This window comes from Theobroma cacao, chromosome 9, assembly GCF_000208745.1.
Source record: "Theobroma cacao cultivar B97-61/B2 chromosome 9, Criollo_cocoa_genome_V2, whole genome shotgun sequence".
In the NCBI taxonomy this organism is placed as follows: domain Eukaryota; kingdom Viridiplantae; phylum Streptophyta; class Magnoliopsida; order Malvales; family Malvaceae; genus Theobroma; species Theobroma cacao.
In genome coordinates, this window is record NC_030858.1 from 24373290 (window position 1) to 24397344 (window position 24055).

Here is a 24055-nt window from a genome sequence, read left to right on the forward strand (position 1 = left end):
TTATTTACAAATCGTCACACAATAAGGGTTTCACAACCCGTACGATTCATATATGCATATGTATCACGTACAATTTCATTCACCAATTGTTCTATCAAGCAAGATAGCAAAATTAACGGTTTATCACAAACCGTCACAAACAAGGGTTTCACATACCACACAATCAAACATATATACACAAAGATATGAGCAATTATATACACCGCCAAGTCTTCACTATTCTTGGTGGTACAAAGAAATAACTATCGGAGTACTCGGTAAGGGGTATCACTCAGTATCCCTATTTGCACACCTCTGAATTTCTAGGAAATTGTGGGCGTTACGTATCGTCATCCCCACAACCTTTATCATTAAACCGGCATTGCACTTCCCACTCCACACATGCACGGTCGTAATTATCACATCCTTTGTCATTCAACTGGCATTGCACTTCCCACTCCGCACATGCAGGGTTGCATCAATTTCACCATAATTTATTAATAATGCATATCAGCATAATACAAGGGTACACAGATTCAGTACACTTAATTTCACACAATTTCTCAATAATACATGTAGGCATCATATAGATATACACAGATGCATTGCAATCATATTTAACATCACAGAAATATTTTCACTAAAGGCTTGTTCCCGAGATTCATTTTTCAATGGGAATTAGATATAATCATTCACACATTTCATTTCAACTTAATTAGAATTCCCAAATAAATTTTGAAATGCAAATTCACTCACAGGTGTCGAAAATCCGGATTCCGGGTGCACTTGGACAAATAGTCCTCAAGCGCAATTCCTTTGCCTTTTCCGGACGTCTCACTACCTTCACAAATAACAAAGTCGAAGAATTTACTATATTGTCCCTAAATTGATATAAACTAATTTAAATTACTAATGCTTGATATGTAAATGCAAAAATACGTCCGATTACCGCTTAATCGAGGTATCAATTAAATTCGATCAATCACTCGATTAATTGGCGATTGTGTCCAAATCACCTCCAAATTAATCCATTTCTCCTCTAATACCTTAATTTACCACATACCATTTAAATAAAGCCAAATTCAGCATTAGAACCCTCACAGTTCCTTATAGCAAAATTCAGTCATTTGGTGCATTAGCACCGAAATTTTTTTCTACATAACCGTTGCACCTTAATTCATCATTTTTCAAGCCATTTTTCTTGAAATAAAAACAATCCCCCATTGATATTCAGCCCTCATGGTTCTACCAACAAGGAACCTTAGAGAAATTGAATATTTCTTATGTGTTTTTGTTCATAACCATGCTTAACTATCCCTAAACACTAACATAGTCTAAAATCAAATTATTCCAACAATAATTCCTCTTCCATACCCATTTTTCAGAATTGAATTCATCATGATAACTCAATATTCAACCATGGAAATCAAGAACAAAAGCATGGGTAAGCTAGGTATCAAGGAGAATTAAAGAAATTTTAACTTACCTAGCTTGTTTCCTTGATTTCTTCACTTTTTCTTTGAATTTCCACCTAGGTTTTCTTGTTTTTCCTTTTGTTCTTCCTTTTTTCTTGTTGCTGGATGTCTAGGCCGAATATGGTGAGGGAATTGGGGATTTAATGGGCTGATTTCTATAGAAAATAATAAAATAATCAAGCATGCCACGTGTTACATGCTTATTGGCCTAATTTTTTAACTTTTTGACTTTTTCTTCTTAATTTTCCACCACAAATATTCTGGTAGTTATCCAATCCTACCACAATTAAAATCCCTTGGTCTTGACAAGTGCTGGGGCGAAAAATTTATCGATTTGCCCCCGGAGCAAAAAAATTACGATTTTTCCCCTATACTCCGAAATGTACCGGAATCACATTATTTCTACTTTTCAACCTCAAATAACACTAATATTGATCAATATTAACCAAATGGGGTAAAAATCGTTTTATAAAAATTCTCGTTTAGTCCTCTAGTGGCAAAATTACCAGTTTACCCTTGTGTTCTAAAAATACCGAGAATCACAATTTTTCACTGCTAAACATCATTTTATACTCCAATAATCATAATTATATTTCATATAATTATTCTTGGTCAAATGTGATCAAATCTTGGCTAAAAATCTCCATTTTATCATCAAATGATAAAATGACCGTTTTGTCCCTAATCGGTCAATTTTTCTAATGGACTCCAAACTGGACCTTGAACTCCGAATCACTATTCTAAGTCATTCTGTGGGTTTTAAAATTTTCAAATTCCTCTTAGAATTTCTATTTGAACTAGTTCAAGGATTGATTTAACTTAGTTGTACCACTCGGTACAATATCGTATGTTTAATCGAGTTTGACAAGGTCTCACAATATCTTTATAATCTTAATCAATCTCTTTAATCAATAGCTAATTTGTTCATCATCAACCGCAGACAACATATTTAACTTGAAATTTCTCAAATTTACTCTAAATGCCAAATCTCAAGGTCCCATTACCAAAGCCTTTGCTAGTATATGAATATTCAAAATCTCAAATCATCTTCTCTTCCTAAATGGATCTTTATAATTCCCGTAACGTATTTTTATTCCTTTACTAAGGGTATTATCATTTAATCAAACTATATCACCCTCGTTCTTTAAATATTCGTAACACAATTTATCCTTTGCCTATCCTTTTTAGGCACTTTACCTTGATAATTAATTAAATAAATTGAAACTAATGAGGAAGGTATATTTCACAATTTAGGTCTTGTATTTACAAGCATATCAAGACCATAACTTCATCAGATCTAGATATTGACGAGATAATCATTGCCTCAAACCACCATTTCTAAACATCTTTATATGTTTGCAATTCATCTTCATACTTATGTGACATATTAGTCACGAATCCCAACTTGACTATATAGCCTTTTACTCCTTGAGCTTTAATGTTTCTCATAGCGAAAATTTCTCGAACTATATCATCAAGGTGTTCATAGAGTGGATACAAGTTCATAACTTATAGTTCAATGCCGAAAGCAGTGAACACAATCTTATCATTAGAGTTCCATTCTTACCTACCAATCGTAACTCCCTTTGTTCATTTACTTACACATTGTTTGGTTACTCACCAGCCATTGATGAACATCCAAGTTCAAACTTTTATAAATAGTCAAACTAGTGCATTCTCACACCTTTTCATACATTTCCAAAACCCTTTAACACTTCTTTTAATACAATATCGTTGAAAATTTAAATAGTTAAAGGCTGATCTCCAAAGCCTTTCATAACCTTAACATTTCAATGTATGTTTATTAACATTCCACTTATTGGTTCCCAATGGACATTATTTTAAGATCCCCCCAAAGTGTTCGTGTTATTAATCTAGACCATATTGAACAAACTTGGTATGATTACATTAATTATCCTTAAACTTCTTAGGTGTGATTGTAACAACATTCGTATTTCTTCCATCGCTAATCCAATCACAATCTGGTATTCGCATATGTTTTATGATCTTATTGACTCTTTAGGTTCATCTTTATGAGATCACTGGATCTTATACAATATCACAATTCTTAAAAGTTATTCTCATTTCTCATTTACCTTTTGTACTTCCATCGGATACATCTTTATTCATCTTGATATTAATTACTCACTTAAGATTTAGATTCATGGGAGTCATATGCACCTCTTGCATTTTTGAATTTCAATTTCTACATAAGAGGATTCTCATTAAACAATTTCATTATTGGGATTACCTTCAATCATCTTTGTGTTATCACTTTACACCAATATACCATTACTTTCCCTTTAACGTTTGCACAGTCAACTTTGATATTTATAAAACTTAATATATATTTTACTTAAATGTCTCTCGACATTATTGCCAATATTTAATTTCAACCTTGAGCTAATTCATGCACTAATAACTACAACCCAGCATAGTTCCATCAAACCTTGGGATCTCATCGTTACTTAATTAGATTCAAAACCAGCTCCATTTAAGTTGCTATACACCACATATTCGCATTTAAAATATCTTGAAAGTTCAACACCATTTATATATATAAGCAGAACAAACTTAATCATCACAGTGCACTAACTTTCGTGCACGTGAGCATCTGTTTACATCTCCTTAATACTTAAATTTATAAACCTCGAGTGGATCTCAACAATCATTATTTATTCTAGTCAAAATATACCTCTTTTTATCATTATCGTAGGTTCTCCTTTATATCGTCTTCAAATACCGTCCATAGTTATCAAATTTCTTTCCATTGACAATCATGGCTCAAGTTTTAACTCCACCAAGTGAATGAGTTATTATGGACTTATTAGTCCGACTTCACTTTCCTCACTCTTGGTCGAAAGAGTATATCATCATATCACCCTTTCATTAGAAGCATTTACTTAAAATATTTTCAACAATAGTTTGTGTCTCGGGTGGCATCTCAAACCCGGACATCGGCAACAATTCTTGTTATTTAATCATCACTTATGACTACACAAGATGGTTTTCTGAGATAAAGAGTCTACGGAACCTCTTGTCTATAATCAAAGCTGCAGTCACTGACTATAAACAAGACTCTACATCGATTCCACTACTCCGCTGTTTGACACAAGAATATCCTAGGACTCAACTAAACCTAGCGCTCTGATACCACTATTGCAACGACCTCTCCTCGATCGTTGCCGACATCTAAGACTTCCGAAAAAGACCTGCCAAGTCTCGAACAAGCTTGTCTAGAATATGCTCGTTAATCCACTACATTTAATCACCATATAATATTGATACTTTCATATACTAAAATGAACCATAAATATAAAAATCAATACAAATTTTTTCCTTTTATTCGTAAGTATATGCATTAAAATCTATAATCTCCAAATTAATGCTTATATAAAAATTTAGAATTCGTTTACAACTTAATAAATAAAATGCTATGACTTGACCTCTAACAACGGAGTGACTCTGAATAAATTGCTAGGAGATGCTTTTACCTATTCAAGGTGGACCAAACGTGTCACTAACTACAAGCTAGGTTGATCCCTATTTGCAAAAGTGGAAATAAAGGGGTGTGAGTCTCATAGACTCAGTGATAATCATCGACTCAGCGAGTAGGGCGTAGATGGGAAACAAACAAATGGCAGATCAATTGAATATAAAATACAAGATTATAAAAGCAACTCATTTCAAACGAGGGTTTGTGCCTTATATAAAAATCAAAAATTTCTTATAAAGTATAAATAATCGAGGTAATAAAATTTTTTGCATCAAAATATATTAATAATAATTTTCGAATCAAATCAATAAAATTTAGCAAGCTCCCGCGAAACCAAATAATATTTAAAATCATGCCCATATCATAACTCGCCCCATATACGAGGAATTGCATATTCATTTCATAGATAAACATATAGAGGAGCTGCGAAAAACAATTTAATTCCATTTTCACCATGCAGAGAAATATAATTCATAATATTAAAACTTATTTCAACTCATATAAACCATTGCATTTTTGTCAAAAACAAACAACATGGCTTTTGACTTTCTTAGAAACCTGGCTTGTGCCAAAATCATTCTCATACTAGGTTGTTAGGGATACCTTGGCTTGGGGCTATCCCATCGAGTCTGCCAAGGCTGTTAAAAAATCATATACGCATAAATCATGTTTTTATTTTGAAAATATAGTCGTTCCTTGATGTTGGTTGAGTTCACCCTCACGTGGTGGTTCAGCGTGAAGTGAACTCTAAAGTTGTACCTCGAGAGTTACCCTACACGCCTCTCCAACCGAGGTAAGAATATAACAGGGTTACTGTGCCCCTCTAATAGGCTGGTCCACGGAACCCGCCCACTGCAGCAAGCTAAACCCACCATACAATAAAATTTGTAATAGCATGACATGGCAATTATTTTACAACCTAGCCTAACAAGGCAAACAACAGTTTATACATTTTGAACACATTTACCAATCCAGCCAATCATGCCCACATTATCATAAGCCATTCGATTCAAAATACAATTTATAACACAACAAGTAGCAGTCTCCAATTACTCTTGAATTTCTTGGTTAAAATGAAATCTCCTTTTAAAAGAATTCAAATTTGATCTTCAAGGGGATATTTTAAATCTTTATCAAAATATCGGTCCCCACATCACGTTAAAACTCTCTTTTTGTAACATGTTCATTGTAAATATTTGCATGATATTTTGTATCAAAATAGCATGATGAATATGTAATAAATTTCATGAATGCAGACCACATAAACAATAAGGCACAATTTCCTTTGATGTAAATCTTTTCGAAAAGCTTGTTTCCTGGTTTAAAACACTTTACGTCTAATATAAATATATATTTCAAATGATTTCTAAAAAAAACTTACACCCACAATTCCTTAAAATTCTATCAACACATGCTTTCCATAAATTTTGCACTTCACGTAAAATATACGTACATGTATATATATATGAAATTTTTAAAATTGACACCCGCTACTCACCTCATAATAATGGGATATTACTTCACTATTGATTCGTATGCGTATATGATTATTCCTATTTGTCGGTCACATACTTCGTTCGGCACGCCTCCACGACAAACTTTCCTAGCAACAATTGAAACTCAGTATACTTAATCACACATTTGTATGGGTAGCAACTTAATTAAAAATTCCTTACGTAACTTGCATATTTTTCATCCAAAATATGCACAATATTAAACTACCCATAAACCTTAAAATATAACATTAACTTACCATTGGGCCCTCTCCATGGGCTTCTCCATTTTTCCTATTTGGGTTAAGCCTATGTATTTTTTTTTATTTCCTATTGGGCCATGCCCACTTATTTTTTATCTCTTTTCTTTTCTTTTTCTTTCTTTTTCTCTCTTCCAGGTTTCTTCTTCTTTTTTTTTCTTTCCAGCCTGTCACTCCCTTCACCACCGTGGCTTGCTCTCTTCATCACCGTGGCTTCCTCTCTTCCTTTCCTCTAAAAATCGATTACCAAAAGCCCCATTTTCTCACCCTTTTTGCTGCCATTTTCTGCTATAAAATCAGCAGATTTCCAGCTCAGATTTTCAGCAACAAAACTTCTCAATTATGGCAGCACAAAACTATCCAATTTTCCTGCACAAACTACCAGCAAATAGCTCCAATTTTTCTGCACAAATTGGCAGCAAACAGGTCAAATTTTTGGTAGCCAAAGTTGTCCTTCAATGGTAGCAAAAAGCTCCAAAAATTTCCAACAACATAACCTCAAAATTCAGCAGTGAAAACCTTGAATTTTCAGCACCAAAATTCCTCCAAAATGCACCAAATTTTCTCTTTTAAAGTGCAGCAAAAATCAGCTTTTTACCTCACAAATTTTCAGCTTTCTTCTTCCTCCAAAAATTACAGCAAAAGCTCTCTATTTCCTTCCTCAAAATGCAGCAAAACCGTTCTCTTTTCTCTTCCTCTCCCACGGTTCTTTCTTTCCTTTATTTCTCTTCTCCCACTCTCAACCAACTTCCTCTCCTTTTTCTCTTTTATCTTTTTTTCATTTCTTTCATCTCACATGACCGACCCCACCATCATTTCTACATTCTTCTCTTTTGTTTTCTTTGTTTTTTTTTGTTTTTCTTCCTTTCTTTTGCTTTTATTTTTGTCTTGCTTGTTTTTACTCACATGGGATTGAAATTGAAAGTCAAAAAAACTTGTGCACCTTTACCATCTGCCACACACTTTTTTTTCTTTTGTTTTTGTCCTCATTCCATTCTTGACTCATGTGGCCACTCATGTACATATAAAAATATTGTTTGACTTTTCAACATCTTTTTTTCATTATTTTATCATCCATTTTATTTTCATTTTATTTTTATTTCTTCAAAACAATAAAATTTACATATTATGCCTTAACTTCATGTTATTTAACACACCTCCCTTAAATTTTCAGATTTTAAAATTAATTCTTCCGACACGTGTAAAAATTTTAATTTCCTTATATCTTCCTTTTCTTACACGTGTATAATCAAAATATCGAGATCGCATTTCATCACGGTGCCACCATAATATTTAAATATTTACTTACCCGCGTTAGTTCGATTTAATAAAATCACGCTGACACAATTATCGTCGTTTTCTTTCAAAATTCTTCTTTACTTCTTCTCCCCCACTTAAATTAGTCATATTCCATTTTTCATGACTAATTTCGAGAACATATAAAATATTAGGTTTTTAATATTATTTTATTTCAAAATTTTTTACTTGCCTTTTTTTGTCCCGAAACACATTATTACATCTCGATTTACTTTCGAATCATCGTTTAGCTTACTAATTTGGCTCCAACAAAAATATTATTATTTAATTATTGTTTCTACACGCGTGAAGCATTTTATTCTTGAATGTTCCTTTCATCTTTTGTCGCTCTTTAGTACGCCAATTCACATCAAACGATCATTCGTTTGATCAATAAGGTCTTATTTGTGTGCAACGAGGGTGCGGGGTATTACACTTGTAAATAATGTTAATGCTTTTGAAATTAAGCCAACAATCATTCAGATGATTTAGACTTCTGTTCAGTTTGGGAGACTACTGAATGATGATCCTAATGCTCATATTGTGAATTTCCTAAAGATTTGTAATATTTTTAACGCTAATGGTGTTACTGATGATGCCATAAGATTGAGGCTTTTCCTGATTTCAGTGAGAGATAAACAAAAAGATGGTTAAATTCGCTTCTTACTGGTTCTATTAGTTCTTGGGATAATTTGGCTTAGAAATTCTTAGCAAAATTCTTTCCACCTACGAAGACTGCAAATATGAGTAATTTTTATGCAACTTGATTATGAATCGTTGTATGAAGCCTAGGAAAGATACAAAGATTTGCCTAGACGATGTCCACACCATAGGTTATGTAAATGGTTGCAAGTTCAAACTTTTTATAATGGTTTGCTAGGACCAATTAGAATCACTATCGATGCTGTAGCTGGAAGAGCACTTATGAGTAAATCCATTGATGATGCCTATGATTTGCTTGAGGAGATGGCTTCCAATAACTACTAATGGCCATCTGGAAGATTGGGTGCAAGAAAAGTTGCTAGAATTCATAAACTTGATGCAATTAATTCTATTAATGCTCAATTGGCTACTCTCATAAAGAAGATTGATAATTTAAGCATTAATGCTGTTTAGAGCCCTTCTGTGACTTGTGAGCTTTGTGGAGGACATTCCAATGACAATTGCCCATTTATACTGAATCTGTTAAATTTATTGGAAATAGGCAGCATAACAACAATCCTTATTCTAACAATTATAATCCTAGTAGGAGGAATCATCCTAATTTCTCATGGAGCAACAACCAAGGATCTTCTTCAACACTTAAGCTAAATTTTCCTTGTGGATTTCCACCTAGAGCTCTTATGCTAGGGAAGAAACCTATAATGGAAGAATGACGACGAACATGCTGCCCATTTGCGCATTGTGCTGTAAACTTTGTGCGAAAAACAATTCTATGCCAAATTTCCTAAATGTGAGTTCTAGTTAAAAAAAGTGGTTTTCTTGGGACATGTGGTGTATGGAGCTAGAATTTATGTTGATCCCCAAAAGATTAAGGTAATTTTATAGTGGGAGCAACCAAAAATAGTAACAGAGATACGGAGTTTCCTTGGCTTATATGGTTATTATAGGAGGTTTGTTCAGGGATTCTCGTTGATAGCTGCTTCTCTGACTCCTCTAACTCGTAAAGGAGTTAAGTTCGAGTGGGATGATGTTTATGAGAGTCGATTTCAGGAGCTGAAGAATCGGTTGACCTTCACTCTCATTTTGATACTTCCTGTTAATGGGAAAGAATTTGTGGTGTACAGTGATGCCTCTAAATTGAGATTAGGGTGCGTGTTAATGCAAGATGAGAAAGTGATAGCTTATGCTTCCCGACAATTGAAGAAGCATGAGACGAATTACCATACCCATGAATTAGAGTTAGCAGCAATAGTCTTTGCGTTGAAAATTTGGAGGCATTACTTATATGGTGAGCGTTGTCGGATTTTTACCGACCATAAGAGTTTGAAATACTTGCTCACCCATAAAGAGCTTAACTTGAGATAGAGACAATGGTTAGAGTTGATTAAGGATTAGACTTAGTGATTGATTATCACCTTGGGAAGGCAAATTTTATAGCAGATGCTTTAAGTCATAAATCCTCATCTTCATTAGCAACACTTCGGAGTTCTTATTTTTCAATATTACTTGAGATGAAATCTCTAGGGATCCAATTGAGAAATGGTGAGGATGGAACCTTACTTGCTAGCTTTGTTGTGTGACCTTTATTATTGAATCAAATCAGAGAATTACAGAAGTCTGATGATGAATTGAAACGGGAAGTTCAAAAGTTGCAAGATGGAGAGACTAATGAGTTTAGACTCGTTGATGATGGAATTTTGATATTTAGAGATCGGGTTTGAGTCCCTAAGGATGATCAGTTGAGACAAGCTATTTTGGAGGAAGCCCATTCTTTCGCCTATGCTTTACATCCCAGAAGCACCAAAATATACAGGACTATCAAGGAAAGTTATTAGTGGCCAGGTATGAAACGAGATGTAGCAGAGTTTGTAGCAAAATGTCTCACATGCTAACAGATCAAGGCAGAATATCAGAAACCATCGAGTACTCTTCAACCTCTACCTATCCCTAAATGGAAGTGAGAGCACGTGACTATCGACTTTGTACTGGGTTTACCTCAGACGTAGAGTGGGAATGATGCTATTTGGGTGATTGTGGATAGATTGACTAAGTCAGCCCATTTCTTGGCTATCCATAGCACGTATTCCTTTGAGAAACTAGCTAGACTTTATATAAATGAGATAGTGAGATTACATGGAGTCCTAGTTTCTATTGTGTCAGATCGAGACCTCCGGTTCACTTCTCGATTTTGGTCGAAATTCCAGGCTGCTCTCGAAACTAATTTGAGATTTAGCACTGGTTTTCATCCACAAACAGATGGTCAATCTGAATAGACTATTTAGACTTTGGAGGATATGCTACGGGCTTGTGTCATTGACTTTGCGGGGAGTTGGGATAGACATTTGCCATTGGTGGAGTTCACATATAACAATAGTTTTCAGTCTAGTATTAGGATGGCACCATACGACGCTCTGTATGGAAGAAAATGTCGAACTCCACTTTGCTGGGATGAAGTGGGTGAGAGAAAATTATTTAATGTAGAACTAATTGATCTGACTAATGACAATATCAAGGTTATCCGAGAGCGATTAAAGATAGCTCAAGATAGGCAAAAAAGTTACTCTGATAGACAGAGAAAAGATCTAGAATTCGAAATTGATGATAGAGTTTTTCTTAAGGTCTCTTCTTGGAAAGGTAATAATTTGAATACTTTGAGATATTAAGTTTTATTTGATTTTACTATTGTGGTAAATTGTGGTATCTTGTTCGATAATGAAAGGTGTGATCCGGTTTGCAAAGCGAGGAAAGCTCAATCCGAGATACATTGGACCCTTTCGTATTATTTAAAGGATTAGGCTAGTGGCTTATAGACTCAAATTACCCCCTGAGTTAGATCGGATTCACAATGTTTTCCACGTCTCAATGCTGAAAAAGTATGTACCTGATCCCTCCCATATCCTCGAGACACCTCCGATTGAGTTGTAAGGAGATTTGAAGTTCGAGGTGCAACCTGTACATATTCTAGATCGAAAGGATTGAGTTTTGAGAAATAAGAACATTCCAATGGTTAAGGTGTTGTGGAAAAATGCTCGAATGGAGGAGATGACGTGGGAAGTTGAGCACCAAATGAGAAACCAATACCCGTATCTTTTCTCCGAGTCCAATAAGTGAAATTTTGAGGTCAAAATTTTATTTTAAATGGGGTGGTGCTATCAAGCCTTACTCTATATTGTACTTGTCATGTCATTCATGTATTTGACAACATTCTTGCATACTTGAATACCTCAAAAAAATCGTCAAAAGACGGTAGTGTACCTAGTGGTATAACTAAGTTGATTTAAGCCTCGAACTAGTTCAAATAAAGATTTTAAGATACAATTGAGAGTTATTGAATCTTAGAATGACTTAATATGGTGATTCGGAGTTCGGGGATTGATTTGGAGTTAAATTGGAATTTTCTAATGTAGGGGTAAAATGGTCATTTTTCCACCCGAAGGCAAATTTGGGATGGTGGATGAAATCTTGATCAAGTTTGACTATTTGGAACATAATTTGAGCTTGAGAAGTGAAAAATTTTAATTCCGACAATTTTTCGAACATAAAGGGAAAAAGGTCATTTCAAGTGTCCACAAGGACACAATCAGAATTTTTGGAATTTTACACCACCTTGACACTTTTCAAACCCATGAAATTCATTTTATACTTTGGATAATTGAGGGATTTTGTGTGGTGGAGAAGAAATGCTTAATTATTAAGTTTTATGTACGGACTAATCACATGGTGACAAGTGTCAAGCTTTAATATTATTATATTTTCCTTTATAAACACAACTAAAACTCTCCCATCTCATTTCTCTTAGCCGGCCAAGGCAAGAACAAAAGGGAAAAAGCATAAAACAAACCCTAGAGAAGAAAATCAAGAGAAAATTCATTGGATTTCAAGGAATTAAGCAAGTAAAGGTAAAATATCTTAATTCTAGCTTGTGATCTACTTTTCCTATGCATTCTTTTTCAATTAATATGGTTAAAATTCAAGATCTCATGAAGGATTCATGGTTGACCGAATTTAGAGAGAGAAGATTTGATGATTTATTTGGTTAGATTTCAAGGTATCTTGGTGTTTTTTGTTGTTTGGTGATGTTTAGCATGAAAAACAAGCAAGAAATTTCATGCCCTTCACCCACACTCCTTGGCTGAAATTTTCAAGAGAGAAATTGGATAATGGACTTTGATGAATTTCATGCTATTTAGGTGTTTTTAGTTGTTTTATGATGTAAGGTGTAAAAATCAAGCATGAAAATTACATGTTCTACACTAAACCTTCAATGGCCGAATTTTACAAGGAAGATATTGATGATGGATTTTTGTGATATTACATATTATTTAACTTGTAATTGATGACTTGGAGTGTTGGAAGTGGAATCAAGTTAATTGGAGTTGAATTGGATGTATTGGCCAATTAACCGGTGTATAGATCGAATTAGGCCAATACCATTTTATTTCGATACATAATTGAAGCTACATAGAACACCATATTTAGATAATAATCCGAACATTTCGCATCCCATTTCATGCATTCATATAGAGCCTAAATTAGTTTTATAACGGTTTAGTACAAATATAGTAAATTGCTTGTTGTGCATTATGTTTAGGTGGTGAAACTTCCGATAAGGGTAAGGAGATTGTACTCGAAGACCCAGACTAGGAGTACTTCAACTTCGATATTGTGAGTAACCTTATTATCGTCTTAATTATCTAAAGTAGTTTTTATTCGTTTTTGTGATTTTATAGAAAAATGAGTTTAAATGGTAAATCCTTATGTTTTATAAGTAAAATGTGATCAAATGAAATGAGTTTTATAAATCATTTTTAAATTGAATGATGATTTTAGAAATTGAGTAATTGGAGACTGTTTGTTTGTATTGTAAATTTATGGTTTGAATTGAATGGCTTATGGTGATATTGGCATGAATGGCTGAATTGGAAATTGTGTTGAAATTGTATGAACTGTTTGTTTTGCCATAACAGGCTGGGTAGAAATATAATTGCCATGTCATGCTGTCGAAACTTTTATTGATTTGGTTTGATATTGATTAGTCACTGCAATGGCAAGTTTTCCGTGGACCAGCTTATTAGAGAGGGGCATGGTAAACTCGATTATATTTTACCTCGGTACGAGAGGCGCGGAGGGTATCTCCTGATGTAAAGCTTTAGAGTTCACTATACGCTAAACCACCACGTGAGGGTGAACTCAGCCAACGCCAAGGAACGACTATGCTTTTAAATGTAAAAATCTGTTTTATGCGTATATGAACTTTTCTTTAACAGCCTTGGCAGACTCAGTTGGATGCCCAGGCCAAGGTATCCCCGAGAATGAGTTTTGGCACGAGCCAAATTTTTAAGAAATTCATAAGCCATGTTGATTATTTGAGTGAAATGAAATTATTTTATATAGTAGAAATGATATTGAAACGTTATGAATCATAGTATGATGAACTATTTTAAGTTGTCTCCATTTACTCGACTTCAGATATTTTAGATGATGTTTGTTTACTCACTGAGTTTATATAAACTCACCACCCTCATTTCCACTCATTCTAGGATCAGGACAGTCTGTAGATAGCTGATTTCATCAAGGATCTACTTTAGGATTTACATCCTTAGAAATCAAAAGTCTACCTTCTTGTACATATTTGTTTATTTTGGGGGCCCACATGTCATTGTAGAATATTTTGTATACCTGGCTGCGTGTGCCACTGTATGTATGAATATATTTTGCTTTTACATTGCAAAAATTATTTACGCAGAGTTCTATAAATATTGTTTTATAAGAAAATAGAATATTTTATTTAGTTTGATTAGCCATAATTTCATTTCAAATGGATGATTTAGATTGCTAAAATTTTTTTTAGATAAGAAATGTATATTTTTCGATCATATACTGTATTTTTATCGGGTTTCAAAATTTTCAAGTAAAAATGACAAAAATATCAGTGTGTGGCAGAAATTATTTTTTTGTTTATTTTGATTTAAAAATAGTTTATATCCCCTAAAACATGATATTTAGTAACTATTGCTCACAGGGGAGATGTAAAACTGATGCAAGAGCCTTGCAAGGTTTCAGTTGACTTTTCGGGTAATGAATGTCTATAGAGATATCGCGGTGGATGTCACGGACTTGAAGGGAGTACCGGGTCATGACATGAGTAAAGAGGTAAGTGATTAGTATTTGATATTTGAAATTTCAATTAATTCTGATGAAAAAAAATTGAAAATGATGTTGAAAAAAAAATTGTGGTTGAAAAATTTGTTGAAAAATCAAAAACAAAAAAATCACAATTAAAACCTGCATCCATAGCCCCACTACCTTTTCCTTAACGTTTTCAAAAAGAAAAACTTGACAAACAATTCTAAAGATTTATTGATGTATTTAAGAAGTTGCACATTAATATTCCTTTTGCTGAAACTCTAGAATAAATGCCAAGATGAAATTATGTGAGTTTGAGACTATTGTAGTTACTGAAGAGTGTAGTGCCATAATTCAAATTAAGCTTCTACTAAAACTTAAAGATCTAGGTGGTTTTACTATTCGTTGCACTATTGGTACTTTTTGTTTTGCAAAAGCTTTATGTTATTTAGGCGCAAGTATAAATTTGATGCTACTATCCGTTTATCAAAAACTTGGTTTAGAAGATATTAAACCCTCTTCTGTGACTTTTCAACTTGCTGATCGATCCATCACTTATCTTTATGGCATTGTGGAAGATGTTTTGGTAAAAGTTGATAAGTTAATTTTTCCAATAGATTTTATTATACTTGACATGAAAGAATATTGTGAAATGCTGATCATTCTTGGGAGATCTTTCTTACACATTGCTAGAGCTCTAATTGATGTGGAAAAAGGTGAGCTTACCTTAAGTGTTGAAGACCAAAAGGTAACATTTAATATGTTTAAGCTTTAAAATTTTCCAATGAGCATGATGCGTGTTTTTCAATTAATGTGGTGGAAAGTATTACCAATAATGTGTTTGTTGAGAATTATTCTAATGATCCACTTGAAGTGTCTTTGATTTCTTCCTGTGATATTATTGATGAAATAGTTCTTGAATATCTAATTATTTAGATGCTTCATCACGTCTCCTTAGATCTCAATTTGAGTCTTTGGAATTACCAACACTATAAAAAAATTTGATATTACCGATGAAAATTTCCATTGCTATTACTTACAATTTCGTCAATAAGAAGAATTACTGACGGAATTCCTAATGGAATTTTTCGTCAATTTTCAATAACAAATGCTATAGTCAGTAAAGGTAAATTCATCAACAATGGAATATTTCGTCACTAACTTACCAATTGAAAATTTCGTTGGGAATTTTGTTGACAAAGACTCGGATCCGTTGGTTGAAATGTCGTCAATAAAGAGAGAAATCGGTTGATAAATCCCATTGGTAACAATATGTATGGATTTAAACTTGTTAGAAATTTCGTTGGTGGTTACTGATGGAACTATTTAGTTGGCAATTCATTGGAAAATACCAACGAAATTGCCAACAAATTGCCAACGGATCCTGCTTGGAACCTTACAAGCATTATCCATTGGCAAATGGTAATAATTCCATCTGTATTCTATTGGTATTTTATATGACTTTTGATAGAAAAAGATGAATTTCGTTGGCGATTCTATCGGTAAATGATGAAATCCATTGATAAATGATGAAATCCGTCAGTAATTCTATTGGTAATACTTGCAGAACATATATATATTTTGGGATCAAATTTTGTCCTGTTTGTAATAAAATCATTATATAATGTTGTTATTGATAAAGTTAATCTATAGCAAACACAAAAATGCATTTATATATAATCCATATATATATATAAATTGAAAATGTAATACAAATGTAAACATATGATAATAATCCAAATGTAAACATCTAATATAAATACAAATGTCACTGAGGGGGTGGTTGCTGCTGTTGGTGTGGTGGAGGTTGATGATCCAACGACTGTGATGAGGAAGGTTTGGAGGTGTTTGACGATCTTTTCGATCTAATTACCTCTATCAACAAGTCATTAAGTTTGGTAAGAGACGTTTTCAAGTCTTTGAAGTCAATAACCAATTCCTTATAACCCTCGGGCTCAAGCTTAGGACTCGAAGGAGGTGGTATAACGGTAGGGCCATAAGTAAACTCAGATGTTGTTGATGGAGCTAGAGGTCTCAAAGTGGGGACTCTGGTGCCAAATTTGTAAACGTGCATCCTATTGCTGGTGATAAGGTTATAGGGAACATATGCTATTTCATCCATCGCTTACTCTCAGCTCCCTTTTTTAGCTTTGTTTAGGTTTTCAAATTAATCTAATTGGTGATCAAGCAATCAAACGTATTAAGAACAAGATTGAAATAAACAATTCAAACACTATCAATCATAAGCAAGAGAAAATGTTAAAAATTCAAACAATGCATTAGGTTCAATTGCATTTCTAGATTACAAAAACTTAGTTCGACATAAAGTATGTAAAAATCATAAAAAAAAGTATAAACATTAAAACTAAACAAGAAATTAAAAGATAACAAGAAAGAACTCTAAAATTTATCACGCTTTTTATCCGCAATCTTCCTTGCTAGCTTTAATGCTTCGTTTTTTTTTAGAAAATCCATGTTTAATTATTGTTTTCCATGCTTCTCAAAAGGGAATTAAATAGGGCTTGAATCCAACACCAACTAGAAGTCAAATAGGTCTCAAAGTCTTTTTTCTCCACTGGGCACTAGGGCTTCCTTTACTTAGGCATTGCGGCACTGAGCAACACATATATATTTTTTCTCTATCTTTCATTGGGTGCCACGACATTGATGCTCCTCAAAGCCTTGAGCATTTTTCCCAATCAGGGTTCCACAGCATTGGTTCCATGGTGGTTGCGACACTCAAAGCTCCTTGTTGCTCATTTAGACTTTGCTGCACTACTTTGTTTTTGACATGGCTTTTGACTATTCTTCAGGCTGAATTAGGAAACATGGTATGTATGAAAGTTGTAGCTCTGACTTTTATCTTTCTAATGGTTTAAGAACAAGTCAATTGAACTTCGGTGGTGAAAGATATGCTTAAAATACCACAACATGTGCAGATGAAGTTTGCAACTTAAATGCATGTCCTTCACTGAATAAGCCCTATTTTCAAAGCACACTTACAAAAACATAAAATTTGACTTAAATAATAACAAAACTTAAAATAAAACATTATAAAATAACTTAACACAATCGAACCCAATATAATTGAATTAAACAAAAATAGATGGCTAAAAACTCTTAATACTTAAATTAGATATCAAGAACTTATACAAAGTATATTGGAAATTAAGATCAGATAACTCTATAAAATAAAGTTATCGCCTTACGACCAAGTCTGCGAGAGTTGTCGACAACACGAGAATCAATTTGACTCGCATGTTGACAGACGTATGAAAAAGTTACACGGCTTTAAATTATTTGAAGTATTAAATGAACAAAAAAATTGACTTATTAAATATAACTTACATATTGTTTAAACTAATTACAAAATGATCTATCATGTACTTATTCCAATTCCTTTTTGGATATATCGTACTATTCTCTTTTTACCATATCATTAAACGTCTTATAGATAGGAGGAACAGTAATCACAAATTAATACCATTCTCCAAATTACAATTTTCTAAATTATTGCTTAAACTTATCCTTAATGTATAATAATATCTCATCAAAGTTCATTAGTACATATAGTTCAGCTGCATAGAACTCATTCTCCTCTAGTATTGATGCTTCTCGTATTAACCTAAAGGTTGATTGGGATAGGTGAAAATCGAGAGACTACTGTTAGCATCAATATCTCTGCCATTGTCATTTTGTGGGATCCAATTCATTCTTGTTAGGATTGTAGGTTTGGATTACATCAAACAAAAAAAATGATATTTCCTCGATGATATATGCGTCACAAATGGATCCTTCCATTGATGCTCGATTTTTCATCTTTTTTTCATATGTTTTAAAAACCTAAAAATCAACGTTCGTTTCTAGATTCTAATTGTCAAATACCTTTAAAATTTAAATTACATGTGTGCGTTTAGGGGTTTACCTCAAACAGATACATCCATCGATAATGGATCAATCCTCCAACCTTAGCTTTGTATGGAAAATGGATAACAAATTCTCCATTGAGTCGAAAAAACTAGGGGAAAAACCTTTTCTAATTTGCAAATGGTTTCAATGATTTTCCCTTTCAATGCATTGATATGCTCAAGATGCAGTTTGATTTCATGTACATCAAGAAAGAAACGTGAGATCTTAACAATTGCTCTTCATATAGTGTGGGGGACCATATCACGTAAGGCAATTAGGAGGGACTGTTGTAGGAAAACGTGACAATCATGATTTTTCATCTTATAAAATTTAAATTCTTGCTCATTCACATAGTTTGCTATATTAGAGGTGAAACCATCTAGTAATCTTAATTATTTCATCGAAGCACACACAGCTATATGTTGTTCCTTAGTCAAAGTGTATGAGGCTTTCAGTTTACAAAGTTTAAAGTTGTTTTCAATTAAGTTCTATTCCGAACTCCGGTAACACACCTCCAAATCACGACGAGCCTTGATATTATCTTTCGTCTTCCCTAGAACATTCATCATCATGTTGAATATATTTTCAAATATGTTTTGCTCAATATGCATCACATCCAAGTTGTGATGAATAAGATTTGTCTACGAATATGGTAACTCCCCAAACATGCTTTTCTTAGTCCAATTATGGGTTTGATAAAAACTCGATAACTTTTGGTCACCCACTTTTGTCCAACTCGTGTTATTTAGAAATGACTCCAATTGTTCCAAGATCTCCACACTGGATAATTGAAGAATTGGAAGGTCCCATTCAACATGTTTTTTAAATTTATCTTTTTGGTGATGAAAAGGATGATCCATTGGCAAGAATTGTCTATGACAATAAAGAAAACAAGCCTTCCTCCCATACTCCAAGAAGAAACTCTTTCCATGTTCCATGCAATATGAACATGATAACATCCATGAGTGCTCCACCTAGACAACATACCATATGTAGGGGAGTTATTAATGGTCCATAGGAGTGTTGCTCGTAAAATAAAATTTTGGCGAGTAAAAACATCGTACGTGACCACCCTTTGTCCCACAAAACTTTTAAGTCATCTATCAGAGGTTGTAATAACACATCAATGTTCTATCAGGGACTTATCTTCCTCGGATGACCATACTAATAAAAATGTACGGTTGCTTCATGTATATCCACAGAGGTAAGTTACAAATAGTGACCATTATAGGCCAAACAGAATTCAGTTTTGCTGTCAACCTGAATGGACTAAAATCATTTGAACATTTGACACTATAAGGCTTAAAGGAAAAAAGTTAATGGGTGCAATTAAAATGTTGCCATGCCTCACCATCAATAGGATGCCTTAGCACTCCATCATTATATTGATGTGTGGCATGCCATGTCATGTATTCTGTAGTTTTCCTTGACATATATAGCCTTTGCAATCTCAGTGTTAATGGAAAAGTATCACAAAATCTTAAAAGGAATTTTTTTCTCCCTTTCTCCCCTTGATTTATTCGGTTTACACTGAGGATGACCACAAAATGGACAATAAGACAACTCAAAATACTCATTATAAATCAACACACAATAATTCTTACATGCATGAGTTTTCTAATAGTCGAGCCCAAGTTCCTTCAGTAGTGTCTTCATGTTATAGAAGTTTTCTGGTAATGCTTCATCAGATGGTAATATCTCTTTCACTAGTTGCATCAGACTATTAAAGCATGCCTTACTCATGTTAAATTTTGACTTCACATTTAGTAATTGGGACATAGTTGACAGTTTTGTGTGCTTCTCGCATCCGACCCACAAGGGCATTGGCATCATTTAACCTTAAAAGGAAGGATGCAACATTTAGATTTGGATCTTCAAGAAAGATTGATTCATCTCATGTCTCATCATTGAACTAAAACTCTCATCGTAAAGTATCCATAACTATTTCAGCATATGGCTTTTTTACTCTAAGTTCATTAACAACTTCGTTCTGTTCACCAACAAAATGTCCCAATGATTGGCTAGCACGAAACGATTCGCCATGTGCATCCCATATTGTGTACGCATTAGTAAACCCTTTATGAAATAGATGTTCCCGAAATTTATCAGTAATCAAGAACTTGCTATTCATGCATTGAGAGCAAGGACATATGATCTTATTCTCAGTCTTGTTTCTTGGTTGATTGAACACAAATGAAATAAATTCATCTACGCCATTCACAAATTCTATCCTTAAAAATCTACTTAAATCGACTCGACAATACATCCAACTCCTATCTTGTTTCATTTTGAGAAAAATATTAAAACAGACATATGATTTTGTCTATTATCAAATGTTAACATAAACATCAATTGAAAACCAAATCCAACTAAATACTAGAATTATTTAATTGCTTAACTACTAAAACTTTTTTTGATTTGATTCATTAAATTATTTAACTAATTTAATAAAACCTTAATTAATGTAAATACTTTTAAATTTTACTAAAGTTTACTAATACATTTTGAATTGATTAATTACTATCATTTGATTTGTTAAATTACTAACTTTATTAATTGATTAATTACTAATACATGATTTTTTGAAATTAGTTAAATTTTGTAATTAATTCCCTAAACCCCTTAATTAATTTAAATAAAAATTAATATTATATAATATTACTAATTTAATTAATTCTTTAATAACTTACAGCACCTTAACACTTAATTAACTAAATTATTTAATTCCCTTACTAAACACCTTTATTTATTTAAATATTTTTAAAATTAAATAATATTATTGGTTTAGTTTATTGCTTAACTACTAAAACATTTTTTCAATTGATTAGTTAAATTATTTCACTAATTTAATAAAGCCTTAATTAATGCAAGTGCTTTTAAAGTTTACTAAATTTACTAATAAATTTTGAATTGATTAATTATTGTAATTTGATTTGTTAAATTACTAATTTAATTAATTGATTAATTACTTCAGAATTAGTTAAATTTTGTAATTAATTCCCTAAACCCCTTAATTAATTTAAATAAAAAAATTACTATTATATAATATTACTAATTTAATTAATTCCTTAATTACTTATAACAACCTAGCACTTCATTAACTAAATTATTTAATTACCTCAATAAACACCTTAATTTATTTACATATTTTTAAAATTAAATAATATTACTAATTTAATTTATTGCTTAACTACTAAAACTTTTTATCATTTGATTAGTTAAATTACAAATTTAATTAATTGATTGATAACTAATATATGATTTTTCAGAATTAGTTAAAATTTGTAATTATAACTCTAACTCTTAATTAATTTAAACAAAAAATTAATGTTATATAATATTACTCATTTACCTTATTGCTTAATTACTTACATTAACATTAAANACTCTAACTCTTAATTAATTTAAACAAAAAATTAATGTTATATAATATTACTCATTTACCTTATTGCTTAATTACTTACATTACATTACTTAATTAACTTAATTATTTAATTAAATCATTAATACTTTAATTAATTTAAATATTTTTAAATTAAATAATATTACTAATGTAGTTAATTACTTATTTTCTATAACAATTTCGATTTCCTTAATTCCATTTGATCACTAAAATTTAATTCCATTAATTTAAATATTTGCTTAATTACTAAACTTTGCTTAATTAATTACTAGGTTATCGATAGCTCCATTATATAGAGTTATTTTTACACATTTTTGGGGTTTAAATAACTAGATCCTTGAGATTTTAAGTTTGGATCTTAAGCATTTTATGTGTTTTTCTAGTTTAAGTTAGATTACATGTTGAGTCATTAATTTAAGTTATTTTAGTTTTATTTTATTTTATTTTGCTTTAATTTACTTTAAGAATAGTTATTGTTGATTTCTCTCATGGCTTTTCTAGGATATTTGATGAGAAAGGCTCATTGGATTTAAAATCGCACAAGTATTGTGAAGGCTTTGTTTGTACATGCTGCAGTATTTTGATGATAACTTGAGGTCCAAAAGTTCAATTGATGAGATTCTTTGTCCATTGGAAAGCTAAGAGAACAGGCTACAACTATCATGATCACTATATTTCCTAGTTCGGATCCAATCAAGGTGAAAATTGCAATGGAAGACAATAGATGGTTGTAGTTCTACACAAGGCAGCATGTTGATTGGAAGTTGCGGCCTTGAGTTACTCAAGGTTGCAGTGCTGAGGAAGTTAGGGTTGTAGAGCTAGGAAGAGCATGGCCATGGTGTTGGATGAATGGAGTTCACCATACAAACTCTCGAGGCCAAGTCGCCATGGTGCTGATGAAGTAGCGTTGTGATGTCATAGGACAGCTATAGCGCCGCAATTCCAAGGAGGACGAGGCCGTGGCGCCACACTACTTTTCAAGAATAATTTTTTATGTGGGAATATGGAAATTAGGATAATTTAAACCTATTTAAAGGACCTTTTTCAGAGCATTCAAGGGAGAGAACGGGTAGCAACTATTCTAGAGATTTGGAACTAAGAATCAAGCAAGAGAGCAAGGGAAATTGAGATAGATTTGAGATCACAAAGCTTTAACATTAGTTTCTTTTTCTATTTTGTGTTTTTCTTATTTTTTTGGACTTGAATTCATAGCTAAATTTCTTTGGATAATGTTTTACTTAGATATCATGACCTAATTTGCTTTTTCTAGGATTATGGTGGATTTCAACATGTAGTTAAATATTAGTTTCTTTTTATTTATCATGAATGGGTATAGTTTTGCTTATTCAAATATGTTATTAATGCTTTTAATTGCTTAACAATAATTAACTGATTTGTGAATCTAATTGAGACTTGACAGAGAGATTTTAGATTGGACTAAGATTTGAATAGTGTATGCTCATGTCACTTAGGTGATCTGATTCGTGATTCGAGTAAACATATGGTAATTTCCATAGATAGCCAAATTAGAACACTAGATTAATGAAGCTTATTTAATTGATTCCTATTGATATATAGTGACCCAATTAAGCTAGGTATTTGTTCAAGCATCTCGACAGAGCCTTGTACGTAATTTTGGATTCTAAGTTAGTAAAACCACCCATACATGTAAATAATAAGATACGTTGGTATCTGATAAAGTGTTGAATGAACCCATAATCTTATGTTTTTTTCTATTGCCTTTCTCAAGTAATTTTAATTTATGTTAGTTAATTTAGCGATTTCTTTAATTTAGTTTTAATTAATTTTTAGAAAATTTTAGTTACTTAAATAAGAATAATTTGTCATAAATTTTAGTACTTAGTAAAGATTCAGAAACAAATCTCCGTGGGAACAATATTCTACCTTATCACTATATTACTTATTTGCAATAACGTGCACTTGCATGAAAGATA

The 24055-nt window shown here is 32.5% G+C and overlaps 1 long non-coding RNA gene across 1 annotated transcript; it reads left to right on the forward strand.

Moving 5' to 3' along the window:
• LOC108663394 lies at positions 12523 to 13665 on the forward strand. The gene is made up of 3 exons (XR_001929375.1): positions 12523 to 12561; positions 13254 to 13327; positions 13630 to 13665. It is a non-coding gene; the product is annotated as an uncharacterized LOC108663394 (long non-coding RNA).